The sequence below is a fragment of the Myotis yumanensis genome, unplaced genomic scaffold (assembly GCF_028538775.1).
Source record: "Myotis yumanensis isolate MYYU_CA2020_CCGP unplaced genomic scaffold, mMyoYum1.0.hap1 SCAF_7, whole genome shotgun sequence".
Lineage (NCBI taxonomy): Eukaryota > Metazoa > Chordata > Mammalia > Chiroptera > Vespertilionidae > Myotis > Myotis yumanensis.
The window spans coordinates 54,618,065-54,634,764 of NW_027223758.1; the positions used below are offsets into that span (position 1 = coordinate 54,618,065).

The window sequence follows — 16,700 nt, forward strand, 5'->3', positions numbered from 1 at the left end:
GATTTCAAACGAGGTCCACACGTTTGTACTTAGCTGGTATATCACTTAAATTATTTGTACTTGTTATGTTTTAGTTTAGATCCTTTAGTAGAATTCTTATCTTGAAGGTGGTTAGAGATCTTGGAAAGTTACCCAATCCATTCCTTCACTTTCACATCAAGCAAGATCACACCTAAACTATCTTGGACAGAGAAGTGCTGTCTGATTTTGATGAAATCAGCTCTCTTGAAGTGTCTTCCACATTGAGATAGCTGAGACAGTGGAGTTACTTTGCTGAAGGGAGCTATCTAAAAGAATTGAATGTGCACAATAGATTGAACTGCTGGAATGACCTCTTACTTCCTTCAACTAGGATTCACTTTTGCTACTAACCTGACAAGAGGTTTTCTTTGTTAGATACAAGAGGTTATTATGAAAGTACAAAGAATTTGTCCAGTGCTGATATGCCTCTTTGGTGGATCTCTGAAATTCTTACCTTACACAGAAATTCAATTAAATAGTGTTTATGTGCTACTTTATACTATCAAAGAGTAATTAATGTTTTCCTTAGAATCCTGGCCAAATTCCAATTCTGATAAATACATTCTACTTCCCAAAATTTCCCCTGCAATTTCAAATGGATTTTAGATCCTTAATTACTTGTCCCAATGTGTTACTTGGTGTTGAAGTTCACCTATGAAGCAGCTGTTGCTTTTGGCCTCAGAGACTTGTGCTTTTGGGATTCGAAGGAGGGATCTGGTAAACTTGGTAAATAAATATGTATGCATGTGAGTATGAATGATTTTGAGGGTTGCAGAATTTAAACTTATTCCCTAGAGTGAAAAAAACAGAAAGAGAGAGAGAGAGAGAGAGAGAGAGAGAGAGAGAGAGAGATACAGCCATTCCAGAACTATGGGACCTTTCATTTGCTCAGTAAATTTTTATTAAGAAGTTTGTAGACATTGTTCTAGGTATTGTGGGGCATACAAAGATGAAGTGAATAATAGTTATTGCCCTAAAGAACTAACTATACAGTTCAGTGGAGTGGATGTTTTCATCATATTAGGCAATGCTATTTACCCTTTTTAGCTGTGGCCAGTATGGCTCAGTTGGTTGGAGTGTCATCCTGTACACCAAAAGGTTGGGGGTTCAATTCCCAGTCAGGGCTTATACCCAGGTTGTGGCTTTGATCCCTGGTCAGGGTGTGTACTGGAGGCAACCAACCTGTTTCTCTTTCTCCCTCTCCCTTCCTTTCTCTCTAAAATCAATAAAAATATATCCTGAGGTGAGGATTTAAAAAAAAGTATTTCTTTAGTGAATAAAATTTTGAGCAAATTCCATACCTCTTTAAGGTTTTCTCATCTATAAGATGGAGATAAATATGCACCTGAAAGTGTTTTGTGAAATTTTTATGATGTAAAGTACTGAAGCTATTGCTTGGCATTTAATAAGTGTCTAGTGAACATTAGTTATTGTGAATTTTTAAATGTGCCATTTGGATCAGCTGTTGGGAAATATTAATGTCACTGAAGACTGTATTGGGTTGTTCATATAGATGTCTCAACTCTCCAGGTTACAGAACCATGGATGAACAGCTCACTCATTCCTAAACATCAAGATTATTGGAGAATTCCACACTCAAGCGTCTAACAGGCCCTAAATCTTTCATTTACTAGTTGTCTGGAAAAGATCATAAAAGGAGGAGAAGGAATTAGTATCCTCCTGTTCTTACCCCATTATCTAACTTAAAATCCTGAGTGGTGTTAGGGACTAAGATTTGGAAATTCAGATCTTTAAAGCTGTTACCACAAGGGAAAATAAAAACTTTACTGTTTAACATTGGCATATATTCCAAAGTCCCTCCCTATTTAACTATCTTTAAGCTTTCATATAAGACACTTAAGGGAAAAAGTATTGCCACAAGGCTAATGATGACAACAGCTGCCAGTGCACTTTCCATCAAAAACAAGTGAAGACTTGAAACAAATCTGAGCTCCAGTTTGTTTTAGAAGTCCTATTGTGACATGCCTGTGCCGGCAGAGGCTCAGCAAGCATTCCTTAACACTAGGACTCTAAGATGTGTTGGATGCCAGAAGCCCAGTGGTAATGAGAGAGCAGTTGGGAAGCTTCATTCAGAGGGTGTTCTTTCATTGTGGGCGTACTAGCTCTGAACGTTCGGTGCAGGGAGCCACAAGAAAGGGTGGGCCAGTTCCTTTCCTTCATCAAAGGTTGTAGTCCAGCTAATTCATTATTTATACCTTTATTCTTCAGACACTTACTGAATGCCCACTGTATTCAAAGGCACCATGTTGATGATTAAAACAAGTAAAATAGTGTAATTAGGACCATAAGTAAATGATAAACTTCATTTTCTAGTCCTTGTGTATTTTGGAGAAACCCTTTGGAATATTTTAAATAGACTAAAAATACACAATATAACTACAGAGTAATGAACTTGAATCTTTTATATTGAATTGAGAATTTACAATGTGCAGCACACAATTCTAGGTACTGAGCAAATCCTAAAGATAAGATGGTTGGATTATCTAATAACGAGGTTGGTGTGAGAGCAGCTTCAACAGCTTCACAAAGAGAAATCGGTGTATTTTTTCGGGGAAACACTCTGGTTGTAAACAGATGGTCCCTTTACTGGGTCTTAGCTTTCTACCTGTGTATCAGGTAGATAGCCCCTTTTAAAACCTTAAGTTGGTAAGTTGTGATCTCAACTTTCATAGTTATTTGTGGGTTTTCCATATACATTTTTGCTGAGGTCACTTTCCTACTTTAATTTGAGTGATTGGTGGAAGTCCATCTTCCCCCTTTCCGCATTTTAATATTTCAGTTCTGTAAGTGTCTATTGGAATAAACTGTGTATATTTGGGGTCTCTATTTCAAACTATATTTACCCTTCACATGTAGAGTGAGAGGGAGTCATGGGAAAAATTTATACACATTCTTTTAAAAATCTGTGCTATCTATTAAAGTTGTGTTGGATAAGGAATCCTTAACATCATAAAAATGTACTGTATTTGTACCTTCTAAAAGTCTACGAACAAACAGAGTTTTACTAAACTATTACCATCAGGTTAATAGGCTAAGACAGAATCATAAATGTTGTTCTTTATTTTGTGAAAAACTGGTTATATTCGTTTGTAACCACTCTTCCAACCATAATCCTCATGGCAGTAGGTAAATTTTATTTAACTTTTCCTCTTCACTTCTAGCCAACTGCATTGTGCCTTGAGATATATGAAATCTATTCCTAGCAGCCCTTTCTGCGTGGTCTGTTTTTACACGTCTTCTTTAATGTCCAGATTTATAATCCATATTTCTTCCTGTCTTTGGCAGTTCCATTTGCCAGGTATTATATCCTACTTAGCCTTAGAACACATATCAACAGAGATGTGATTTCTGCTCTCTATTTGGGTGCACAAGACATATATCTTTTGGGAGAAGTAGTGCCTGCCTATATGTACTTTTTTCCATGAAATTTTTATTTTGTAAAAGACCATGGAGGTTCTTCAGATTTAATAAATGTTAAGTAGCATTGAAAAGCTAGACACACAAAGAGAAAAATCTTTTAGAAAATAATTTGTTGTGTGAAATGATTCAAAATATTAGATGGTGGCACAAACTTAAAAAATAGTTTTCTATTTGTGTCACTAACCATTCAATTGGCTAATTTTTGGTGTATTGGGATTTTTTTGGTGGTGTTGTTAGTTGCTTTAAATGACATAACCAAATGGTCCAGCCATGTAGGGATTCAAACGGTTGTCAAGCAATGTGATATTCTATTATTTTTTAATCCTAAATACAAATTTTATTTTAATAGAATTGAATGTATTGTAGTCTTTCAGCCTAGTAAAATAGAAAACAGCAGAAGAAAGTAGAGACAACATTGACCAAATGTTTCTGGAAATTGTAAAAGAGAATGCTTCTGATTTCTGAAAACAAAACTACTTCTGGTAGGTCAATGGATAACAAACCTCACATCTAGTTGAACTGGGTTACATATAGTTAGACAAATGGAGAAACCAAATAACAGCTTAATGGAAGCAATCAACAATTTTAATTCTTTGAAAGTGCAGGCATAATTTTAACGAATGTCTATTAAGTTTCTGGTTCCAAATAAGATGGAGCAAGAACATTTCATCTTGTCTCCCCCCCGCCCCCCGACCCCCCGCCAAATATAGTTATAAAACCTGGACAGAACACATGGGACAGATACTTGAGGAGTCTGAAAAGTAAATAGTAGCAAGCAAATGGCACAAGAAAAGAACTCAAAACACCACCAAATAGGGTGAGATTACCATTTTTTGTCCTCTGGTAACTTCCTGTTTGAACTTAAGGTAGCCCCAAATCAAGAAGCAGGCATAGGCATGACGTAGACTGATCCAGGAGAAAACCTCTAGTTCTGGCTTGAGGAACAGGAGAGGGATCAGCTAACGCGTAGAGAAACGTGGGGGAGGGGGAGTCCTGTCCCGCCTTTCCTCCTTTGACTCTTCTATTCTCTTGTGCACCGTCCTTAGGCAATCATGCCACGATAGTGGCAGTGGCAGCAAGAAGAGCAGCAACAGCTGGGGCCCCCAGCACCTAAAACAGAGAAGAGAACATTTCTCTATGGTTGAAGCAGCTATGGTCCCAAAAGGCTGAGGTGAGTCCCTGTTGCTGTTCTTTCTCTCTCTCTGTTGTCCGGATGCTTGGCCTCAAGGAGGGGCCAATCTCAGGAAGTGTGGAGAGAAGTCCAGCTTCTTTTTCAGAAATTTGAAAAGGGGGCCCCAGGACACCAGGAATACCAGAAAGATCATAGAGGAAGCGGGAGTCTGGGAAGAAAACCCAAAACAGCTAGGGCACTGCCATTCCATCCTTTGATTCTATGAATTTGATGGTGAATTTATGTGAATCCATAGAAATAGAATCATGCAGTATTTTTTTTTCCTGTGGCTGGCTTGCTGAGCTTAGCATAATGTCTTCAGAGTTCATCCATGTTGTCACATATTGCAGAATTTCCTATTTTTAATGATTGAAGAGTATTTCATTGCATGTATATACCACATTTTTCTTTATCTATTAATGTGTCAATGGACATTTAAACTATTTCACAATTTAGCTATTGTGAAAAGTGGGAGATCCTGATTTCATTCTGGTGAGGGGGATAAAAACTCAGAAATGAAATTTCTGGATCATATGGTAGTTCTATTTTTAATTTCTTGAGGAAACTCCATACTGTTTCCACAGTGGCTATACCATTTTGCATTTCTCTCAACAGTGCATAAGCATTCCATTTTCTCCACATCCTTGCCAATGCTTGTTGTCGTATGTTTTGTTTTGTTTTTTAATAATAGGCAATCTGACATGTTTGAGGTGATATCTCATTGTGGTTTTGATTTGCATTTCCCTGATGATTAGTGATGTTTCATATAATTGTTGGCCATTTGCATATCTTCTTTGGAGAAATGTCTATTCAAGTCCTTAGCTTATTTTTATCTTTATAATTGAATTCATTGAGGTGACATTGGTTAATAAAATTATATAGGTTTCAGCTATGAAATTCTACAATACATCATCTATAAGTTGTATTGCATGTTTATCACCCCAAGTCAAGTCTCCTTGCAAGAGTTGGAGGAGTTGGATGAGGATATGGGATTTGGCATTTTTGACTAATCACCAAAAAGCAACCAATAAAGACTTACTCCTCTTAAAAAAAAAAAAGAATGAAGGCAAAGCAATATAATGGCAAATATCTAGGTAAACATAATAGACAATTCTTACTCTTTCAGTTCTTTAATATATATTTGATAATTAAAGCAAAAACAATAACATTTTCTGATAAAGTTTTCAATGTGAATCTGCCATGTACCATTTCTCCCAAGTAAATATATATTTTATTTTCAAAGAATTACTCTTTCACCTTTCTGTGTGTTCCTGGTGCGGCTGCCAATCATAGTACATCTTTCTTCATAGACACTAGAGTGGGCCAGTGGTCTATGCTAGGCCAACTAGATTCTCTCTGACTGTAGAGTAGAGATTCTGCAGGGTAGATAATCAATTATACCAAGTTACTCAATGGTAGAACTCAAGGAGAAATTCCGTAAGTTCCCATTGTTGACAACCTAAGTCTTCTCAGCTCCCTGCTCTTTCTGAGGAACAATTGTTCACCTCTTGCTTCTATTCAATTCAGTGAACTCACCTGTCTCCTCCCAATATCATGTCCTTTACTTAAGTTAATCAAAATCAGCTTCTGTACATATAACTAAAGACACTTAACTAATATACTGCCATCCCCCTCTAACTACCCCTGCCAGAGTGGGGAGTGGAGAAGAGCTTGCATTTTTAAAGAGATATTTAAAAGATGTGAAAAGTATTCATTCAAATAAATAAGATTCTCATAGTGAAATGAGATAAAAGTAGACAGAAATTGGACTGAGGGTTAACATACGTAGATATAATACACAAGACAAATGCAATGTCATGTGGGGAGGGTAAAGGGATCTATATTATGGAAAAGCTGCTAAGACAATTCAATGCATAAAGGATCATCATTTCAGCAAATAGTGTTGGACCAATTGGATATATAAAATAATTAACCTCCACCCAAACCTCATACCTTACACAAAAATTAAATCAAAATGGATTATAACTCTAAATATAAATTGTAAAACCATAAAACTTTTAGATGAAAATATAGGAAAGAATATTCATGACCCGAGGTTAGGCAAAGAGTTCTGAGATAATAACACTGAAAGTGTAATTTATAAAAGAAACAACTGATAACTTGGACTTCATCAAAATTCAAAACTTTTGCTTTGCAAAAGACACTGTTAAAAGAATGAAAAGACAAGATCTTGATATTATTCAAAATTTGCTGATTCGCTTATATAGGTGCCCATTTTTTTCTTCCTTTTTATTCACTGTGTTAGAATTTAACCCTGCGACCTCAGGCCGTGTCTTTATCCATCTCTTGGGCAACCATCTCTAATTTTCTTCTCGGCAGGATAAAGGTAGAACCCCAAGGGCTCTCTTTCACTCAGGCCATGGACCATGAGAAGCAGGTTCCTTTGATTCACAGTTCCTAAGAGTGCAGCTAATCTACTTGTTTCATTTCACTACCTCAGTCCTTACATTCAATATAGTTAGGTAATAACTAAATGAGATTGTTACCAACTAGTTACCTAATATTTAGAAATCAAGAATAAATTTTTAGCACTGCCAGCGTGGCTCAGTGGTTGAGCGTCAACCCACAAACCAGGAGATCATGGTTGGATTAGGGCACATGCCTGGGTTGTGGGCTCAATTCCTAGTTGGGCATGCAGGAGGCAGCCAATCAGTGATTCTCTTTCATCATTGATGTTTCTGTCTCCCTCTCCCTCTCCTTTCCTCTCTGAAATCAATAAAAATATAAATAAAAATAAAAATAAAGAACGGACCAACCTTGTAGCTGTGGGAAAAAAGAATAAGATTTATTTTCATTATGTATATAATGCATCTGTGGATTATCTTTAGCAAATGCTGACTCTCAGGTTTGCTATACCCTCACTTGCTTGTGGCATGTCACTTATAGGCATGTTCCAAATAAGGAAAATAAATCTTAAAATTAATCTAAGCAAAAACATAGGGAGATGGCACTGTTGTTGCTAAGGATTATTTACCTGAAAGATTAAATTCTGAATTTTTGTTTCTCTACTATTAGCGTAGTCTTGCAAACAGTTTCCTCTCTACATAAAATATTAAAAGTTAATTTAATGAGTTAATGTAATACCCAAGCAGGAAGACTTTTTAAAAAATATGTTTTTATTGGTTTCAGAGACGAAGGGAGAGAGAGAGAGATAGAAACATCAATAATGAGAGAGAATCATTGATCAGCTGCCTCCTGCACATCCCACACTAGGATCAAGCCCACAACCTGGGCACTCTGACCAGGAATTGAACCGAGACATGTTGACCTCTTGGTTCATAGGTCGACACTCAACCACTGAGCCATGCTGGCCAGGCTCAAGCAGGAAGAATTAAATGTGATCTTAGGATTTTTTTTCTCACCTAGAACAAATGCACTTTAGGTCTCCACTTTATCATAAAAACCTCTCCATAAGCTAAAAATTTGCTTTTTGTCTCCTAGCCTGAATGATTTTATGGCAGATAATGAACAGATAACCATCTTTTTGCTGTGCCACAAAAACTGGCCAATATGTTGAAAAAAATCAGTTAAATCAGTTGTTTTGACATTACACAGATTCAAATCGATCAATTTGTGAATAGATCAAACTCAGGATTGAATGAAACACATGAATGATTTTAAGTTTCTGGGTGCTCGTCGGTGGTAGTTTAGAATGTTTTACTCTATTACATTTAGTCCTTCCTCATCTATTTTCCATAATGTTAGAATGGCCTTTTAGCTAATCTTGATGATGCCAACTTACTCCATTTCAAACTGTCATTCAATAATTTTTAAAATCTGATTATGCTACTCTCTTGCTGAAAGGCCCCTCAGTGGCTTTCTGTTATATACAAAACAGTTAATATTCTTTAGCTGGCCTTTAGGACTACAAAAGCTAGTCCCAGTCTACCTTATTAGACTTATTTCGTTTAATATATTTGCTTCATACTCTATATTCTTTTTTTTTTTTTTTTTTATTAAATATATTTTATTGATTTTTTACAGAGAGGAAGGGATAGAGATAGAGAGCCAGAAACATCGATGAGAGAGAAACATCGATCAGCTGCCTCCTGCACATCCCCCACCGGGGATGTGCCCGCAACCCAGGCACATGCCCTTGACCGGAATCGAACCCGGGACCCCCCAGTCCGCAGGCCGACGCTCCATCCACCGAGCCAAACCGGTTTCGGCCATACTCTATATTCTTTACGTAGGTGTTCCCACCTTTCTCTGAGTATAGAATATTCTTTCAAGTGTTCATGCTTTGCACATCCTGTTTAATTAGCCTGTAGTATTCATTTCCCACCCCACTCCCCACACCCCTGGTAGGTTGTGAACTTTTTTTAAATCGTCAATTTCCAATTTAGATGTCACCTTCCTTGTGAAGTAAGTGTATATGTGTCCAATGCCTCTCTCCTTCCATACTGTATCATTATAGTACTTTGCACATACTTGTTACATGGCAGTGTGAGTATTTGTTTACTTATCTGTTTTGTCAATAGGATGTGAGTTTCTTGAAGAGAGGGACTTTTTATTTTCATATCTCAAATCCTAACCCAAACAGTGCTTGACATAGTAAAAACCCAGGCAATGTTTGCGGAATGAAGATTTATTGCCTAAAGAGTTAATGCACTGGTGGTTTATTGCTTATTCATAAGAATGAGCAGCTACTCAGGGAGAATCTGGCACATTTATAATTTAATAAATTACCCTTTATAATTAAGTGAGTGCTTGAAAGAAGTTGGGAAATGCTTGTGGTGCAGCTTGTTCCTTTTCATTCATAGACTCAGCCCAGGGATCCAGAGGGCATTGGGAGAAAATTATGACTGTAATTATTAACCACTACTCTTTGAATTCCTAAGCATGACCAAGCACTTGACATATACAAAGTTAAATCTGGTTTAAAGCTCAAGGAATTCAAGTCCAAAAAATATTTTAGCATTTTTTTTCTCCCTAAATAGCCCAATAAGCTCTAGCATTTGGATATCATAACCATACCTACTTATTAAGGCCTTGTCCAAGGTAGGTGTTCAATGAATACTTGTTAAATGGAATATTTTTCCTTCTGTAGCAAAATTACAATAGCAGATGGCACCTATGCATACTTCTGTATATCTGTGTATGAACTTGATCCTGTAACTCTTAGAATCATAAAATATTATACCTAGGATCTTTGAGCTCATCTGGGACTTCATCATGTTACAAATGAAGAGAGATCTTGCTTGAGTTAAACTGGGTGAAATTGCTATTTTAATAGGTCAAAAATGGTCCAAAATTGGCAATTTTATTTATTGCCACCTAAAAATGTCAAAATGTACATTCTATGTCATGACACAGAGCTCTCATTTGAAAATGATAAGGAGAGAGGAATTAATGTCTAAAAGACACATCAAATGGGTTAAGCTCCAAACAAGCTATAGGAAAGGATCATGTCTCCCCATGTGGCTTTACCAGTTAGTTACATATAATCAGGGAAACATTTGTATTGTGGGGTAAAAGGTAATGGTTGTCACTGAATATCAGGTTGGGAACCTTGTAAAGAAATAGTTCACTGATTTTTTTTTTAAGCTCCTCAGTTTTTTAAAAGTAAGATTAAAAAAAGAAAAAGAAACTTTGGCCAGGTTTAACTGGTGTAGCTGTATTTCAAAGGGTCAAAATTTCTCAAGTTCTATTTCCTGAGCATTCTAGATCCTACCTAAAATAAAGAAATATAACTGAAAATGAGGATTGTTTTGTTTACTCTGTCCTGCCTTCCTGGGAAGCGAGGCTCACTGTGGGGCTGCGTCTTGTTTTCAGAATGCGCTTTCAACAGGAAGCATTCCGCTCATGCATGCATGACAGGAGAGGAATGTGCCCGGAGATAATATTTATACCTAAGAAAGAGTTTTGGCTCTGGGATTTCTTGGGGAAATCTCTTTATGGTATTTTCCCTCATGACACATGTGGTCTATTTGGCACTTTTGTTCATAAACACATACAGTTCAAGCCAAACCATCCTGTGGACTTTTATCTTCTCTTGTTTCTGTAGCCTTTTTGTCTGAGAAAATATGCCCTTGGGCTTGGGGCCAGAGAAGTCATGTTCTTAGAGTATTCAGAGGTTTCTAATCTTAAAATTCGAGCCCATGGAGACCCATAGGTGAAGAGGGAACACAGATGCAATTTCCTAGACAATCAGAGTAAATGTGTTTTTGTTTTAGTTTTAGATTAGATAATTACTTTGGCTCTTACCTTTACTCAAATGTTCAGGTAATTGTTTCTGCTTTCTGTTTTGCTTCATGTCTACTAAAAAATGGTTTAAAAATATTAATCACATGTTTCTGATTTTCTTAATAAACATATTCAGAATTACTGGACAGCCTCTGATTAATTTTATAGTCAGTTAAAATAAGTATTTTATGGCTGCTTGCAAAGAGATCCTGTTTACATGCATACTCTATAAATTCCACAAAAGCAGGAATTGTCTGTTTTGTTCACCTCAATTAGTACTCTGCTGGGCACATAGTTGGGGCTCAATAAATATTTGTTGGATAATTGAATGGAAGTAGAAATATTAAACTTGAGCTCTAAAGAAGTAGTTATTTAAACTTATAAAAGTTAACCTAATGAAATATTCAAATAAGTAGGATAGAGAAGACATAAAAATTGTTATTTTGATATGAAACCAAGTCTAGGGAGGCAAGTGCCTGTGAGAAGATTTAACCTCAATTTTTATCCTTCCAATCTGGGTGTCCTTGAGCCTTCAAATCCAAAGGAAACTTTAGAGATCATCAGATCTAATTACTTATTTGACAAAAGGTCATCCAGCCTTTTATTGATCACCATTTATAATATAGTGATTGGTTACTCACTAGTTAAAAAGCAATGCACTTTTTTAGAGAGAGTGTAAGGGAGGGAGGGAGAGAGGCAGAGAGAGAGAAAGGGAGACAGAAACATTGATGTGAGAGAGACACTTTGATTGGTTGCCTCCCGCACATGCCCCCACCAGGGCTGGGAATGAAACCTACAACCCAGATATGTGCCCTTGACTGAGAATCAAACCTGCGACCCTTTGGTGTGTTGGCTGATGCCGACGCTGTAACCACCAAGCAACACCGGCCAACAATGCACTTTTTAGTGGGAAAATGCTGATGCTGGAAAGTTTAATTTTTTTTATTGAGCGAGAACTTACCTGTCTGTTATTTCTATACATGTTAAATTCTGCTTTCTGGGAGTACTTGCAATATGCCTGATGAAAGACCAACCAGACTTGAATTGGGGTATTTTCTTTTTTAGGTCACCACTAGTCTAGATTTATTTTGAAATAAGGCCCAAACTAGATAATAAGGCTCCCCAATTCTTGCCACAGGGTACACCTGAATTAGCATGCTTTGCATCACATAGTGTCCTCACATCATACATTGTGTAAATGTAAATTGTTAACACTTCTTTGGGGAGCAATGTGGCTCTACATATGAAACAATACCATTTCACCCATAAAGTCCATTTTTAGGAATTTATCTTCATGATATACTTCTAAAGTTTTACAAAAATAGATGACCTAAGGTACCTATAGGTGATCCAGGATTCGCATTATAGAAATTTAAAAACAATTTAAATGTTCAATAGGAGAAAGATAAATAAATTGGATAAATACATTCAGTGGAAAAGAATCATGAAAAAGAATGAGACAGAGCTGTATGTATCCAGTTGAAAGATGTTCATTAAATTTTGTTAAATGAAAAAAACAAATGTCATAAAAATATGTATGACATGCCCCTAATTTTGTAAAATAATGGTAAGAATAATACATCTAAGTATACCAGCGAGAAATTGGATAGATTATATAATAAGCTGTAAATACTAATCTCCAAGGAATAGCATTATGAAGGACTCTTAACTTTTTACTTAATATATTTATACTAGAGACCTGGTGCATGAAATTCGTGCATGGGAAGGGGGGTCCTCTCAGCCCAGCCTGCACCCTTTTCAATCCGGGACCCCTCGGGGGTTGTCCGACTGCCGGTTTAGGCCCAGACATCCCTCTCACAATCCAGGACTGCTGGCTCCTAACTGCTCACCTGCCTGCCTGCTTGATCACCCCTAACTGCCCCCCTGCCAACCTGTTTGCCCCCAACTCCCCCCCCCCCCCCCACCGGCCTAGTCGCCCCACGCAGCCTGCTGTTCAGTCGTTTGGTCGTCCCTCACTAACCCCCTTCTGGCCTGGTCACTCCACGCAGCCTGCTGTTCGGTCGTCCATCTGGTTGTTTCTGTCGTGAGGGCCCCTGGCTTTTTATATATTAGGATAGTCTTAGAACATCTTAAAATGAATATTAATACTATAATCAGAAAAAAAAAGTCAGACACTTTAAAATGTCACCTAGAAACATTCTAGACCAGTGGTTCTCAACCTGTGGGTCGAAACCCCTTTGGGGGTAGAACAACCCTTTCACGGGGGTCGCCTAAGACCATCCTGCATATCAGATATTTACATTACAATTCATAACAGTAGCAACATTACAGTTATGAAGTAGCAACGAAAATAATTTTATGGTTGGGTCACAACATGAGGAACTGTATTTAAAGGGCCAGAAGGTTAAGAACCACTGTTCTAGACTATTAGGAGTGAAATAGATCTTAGGAATTGAGTAGGAAGCATCTTTAAATTAATATAATCTAATACTCTCATTTATAGATAAGGGAATTGATTCCTATAAATGTGAAACGAGTTAGCCAAATGCCCCAAAACAATTAGTAGCAAATCTGCCTTTAGAACACAGTTATAGAACTCTTTGAATTATGCCACAATGTCTTTTAAAAAGCAGTACAGATTTTGAAAAAGGTAAAATATAAATGTGTCCATATTTCTTTTTTAAAAAGTAGCTCATCATTAGCATAGCATAAAAGAGTTACAACTTCATAAATTGTGATAGGTTTTTAAAATAACCTGAATATTATTAAAGAGGTGATTAACACCCACGTGCTCATCCTCAGAAGAGAAAAATTAAAGCCAAGGGATTTGTGGAAATTCTATAGTTGTATTAGTAGTAGAGCTGAAACTTGAACTCTGGACTCAGGATTCTTAGTCAAAGACTTCTGTACTTTGCCAAATTGCTTCCTACAGGCTGATGTGCATTTATTAAATATTTATTATGGTGCTAGGTGCAGCTGCCGAAGATAAACTAGGCACAGTCTACACCCTTGAAAAATAAAATAAAACGTGCCAATAAAATGTTCGTTTAAGAGACTTCAGCATAGATAATATTAGTTGAAAAAGCCTAATGACCTAATCTCAAGGTCTGATCAAATTCTTTATTTTTAAATTAAAAATGATGCATCTGAGAACTTTTTTCCTTATCCCAATAAAGGATTTCAAGGAATTCCATACCAATATATAAAGTATCACAACCTTCTCAAAGGGAAGGATTATTATATCCATTAGGAAATGAGGGTAGAGACATTAAATGATTTATCCATTAGTCACTAAGAGTAAGAATAACTCTAAGATCCCTTACTTCTGGGTAATTTCCAGAATCACATGTTTCATGGATCCAAATTAACCTGGACCACTCCTAGAATCCTGGACATATCTGGAAAGTGATCATTATACTTTATTTTAGGTTATGTCGACCACAAACCTGACAGAACCTGACGCGTCTGAATGGACTCCACCACATTATGCCTTCTAACCTGGGTTTACTCCACCAGAAGTGGGGAACCATTTATTATTCCATGGGTGAGGCTGCATGCATCAACAGCCAAGTCAATAGCAGATGAATGGAAACCACAAAATTAAAAGTGTTATTGGCATCAAGACCCAAACTTAAAGTGCTGATCCAGGAATGACAATCTCTAAACATTTTCAGACAAGTTAGGAACATAAGTAAGACCAGCTCTGGGCAGATCCCAATAGGTGACTGGCAGCAACAGTATAGTGAGCATTTACCTTGGCATTGAAGCCACACCTTCCCCTTTGTGCTCTGGCTATGTTTTATGCAAATTTTAAGACACAGAGCCATTTTTTTGTTCCAGGTTTATTTTCTTAACCAGCCTCTGCTTCCCTTAACAGGTTACCTTCATTGTAGTAAACATAAAAAAATAAGTCTCTAATTTATTTGTATACTTCTACAACATTCTGCTTGCTGGTGGAAATGCAGATCCTTTCTTCCATAGTTCTTCAGGCTTTCCGGATATGTAGTTCAGATCCACTAAGAAATAAATTAATTGGGAGAGCAAGCAGGCGAAGGTGAGGGAGGGTCTTCAGATCATAAAGAAGAGAGGGAAGGACAGAGGATTTTGTAGGAGAGGTCTCAGACTGCAGTGCAGTGCCAAGAAAGATTTTGCCAGGTTGATGTGAAATCCCAGAATCACAGTCATGGGGAGTCCTGCATATTGCTAGAATGGCCCGCCTAGTAACTCTGTTGTGCTCTGTCTTTGGCTGAGAGAAGTCCATGGGAAGTGTGGCCTTGGGGCAAATGCAGTGGTGGATCCAGAGAGACTGGATCTAAGGCTGTTAGTCAATTTTGCTCCCATGACAAGGGGTCTGAGATGAGCATTTTCATGACTGCCTCAGTCTACTCCTTGTACCACACACATCTATCTTCTTCACATAGGTCTGGAGATGAGCTCCCTTTGGGGTCCTCTTTCCGAGGGGAAGTTAGAAGAGGGGTAGCAGTACCATGTCTGGCACAATAGCCATGATTGTAGATACTACTTGGTTGAACTTGGTCTATCGACATTCTCCAAGATGCCTTCTGCAAGGGCCGGATTAGTGAATTAAATGAAGACATGCTGGTAGCCACCATCTTTGCCTCCTTTAGATCGTTAGTGGCAGTACTAATCTCTACATCATCTCCAAGATGCAATATCTATCATTTTTTACTTACTATGTTGGCTGTGAGGAAGGACAATTCAAAGATTTCTACTTTTCTTTCCTAAAATAAAGTGTAATGATCACTTTCCAGATATGTCCAGGATTCTCACTGCATAGGCCAAGGGCCCCAATGGGGGGTTGCCTCAGAAGGTCTCATAGGAATCATTACAGTATATATTTTCTGTGGTGTTTAGTCAAAGGGTTCAGGTCTGGGAACTGAGCAAAGGATCATGACTTTTTATAGGTGTTGCTGCTGGCTCCTTGCTCTCCCATTCTTGCCATCCTCTCAGCCCTCTTTTTAAAGATGTTAAGTAGAAAACTTACTGGCTGTCTTATTTTGTTCCTAGGAAAACTATGCTCTGTCAACCATTTCCATAACTCCCCATGGGTCAAACCTCTTGGTTCCTCTGCTCTTACAGATCATTAAGGTAATTGCAACTTCCTGACTTCTGACAGTTAAGTACTACCACCTGGCCTCTCTACTTTGGGGACTCTGTCATCTCCATGAACATTAATGAGCCCAGCAATGTGATGGTCTCTCCTATCATCCTCCCTGTCCTGCAGAGGAGCCACTACCAAATTTCTTAGTGATGCTGTGCGCCTCTCCATGCATTCCTGAAGGCTGTGGGAAAAAGGTCTTCTGGCCTTATGAAACATGTGCATTTGAGGATGCCCACTTCCAGGTTTAGGATGAGGGTGAGGCAAGAGACGTTCCTGCTGGACTCTGAGAGTGAGTGACTCCTTAAATTTTGCCCCTGTACATCTCTCTTGCCTCACCCTCATCTTGGTCTTGTGTCTTTATTTTTATCTCTAGCATCTGGCAGAGCAACTCAGGCATTTCCACTTTGCTGAGTGTTGGTCAAAGCTGTTATCAGACTTCTCAGAGCCATCCTAGCTGAGAATTTCCCCTGTACTCTGGGGTCGTCGCCAGGTTTTGAATACTGTGCCCATGAAAAAAGTTCCTTCAAGTCAATGAATTCTTGCTTATCCAACCCAGTCTTATATTCTGGCCCCTTTCACCAAGCACCCTTGAAATCCAATCCCAGGGTTACTCCCCTGACTCCCATTGGTAATGCCAGCTAATTCTTGCAACTTCTTGGTGTAGAGTCTTTTTCTTCTTTTATCAGACCAAGCAGGTCTTCAGCTGAGTAGCCAAGAGTGAAGGAGAGTGTTAGATGGACTCTGATGGCTGTCTTGATGTAAGCCACGGGTTGTGAA

At 38.0% G+C, this 16,700-nt stretch overlaps 1 long non-coding RNA gene across 1 annotated transcript in view; it reads left to right on the forward strand.

Moving 5' to 3' along the window:
• Nucleotides 1-16,700, forward strand: part of LOC139013972 (uncharacterized) — a 127,141-nt gene that overhangs the window by 38,246 nt on the left and 72,195 nt on the right. Inside the window, exon 4 of the long non-coding RNA XR_011472172.1 lies at nucleotides 4,509-4,633. This is a non-coding gene — a long non-coding RNA (uncharacterized lncRNA). The remainder of the gene's footprint in view (nucleotides 1-4,508; nucleotides 4,634-16,700) is intronic.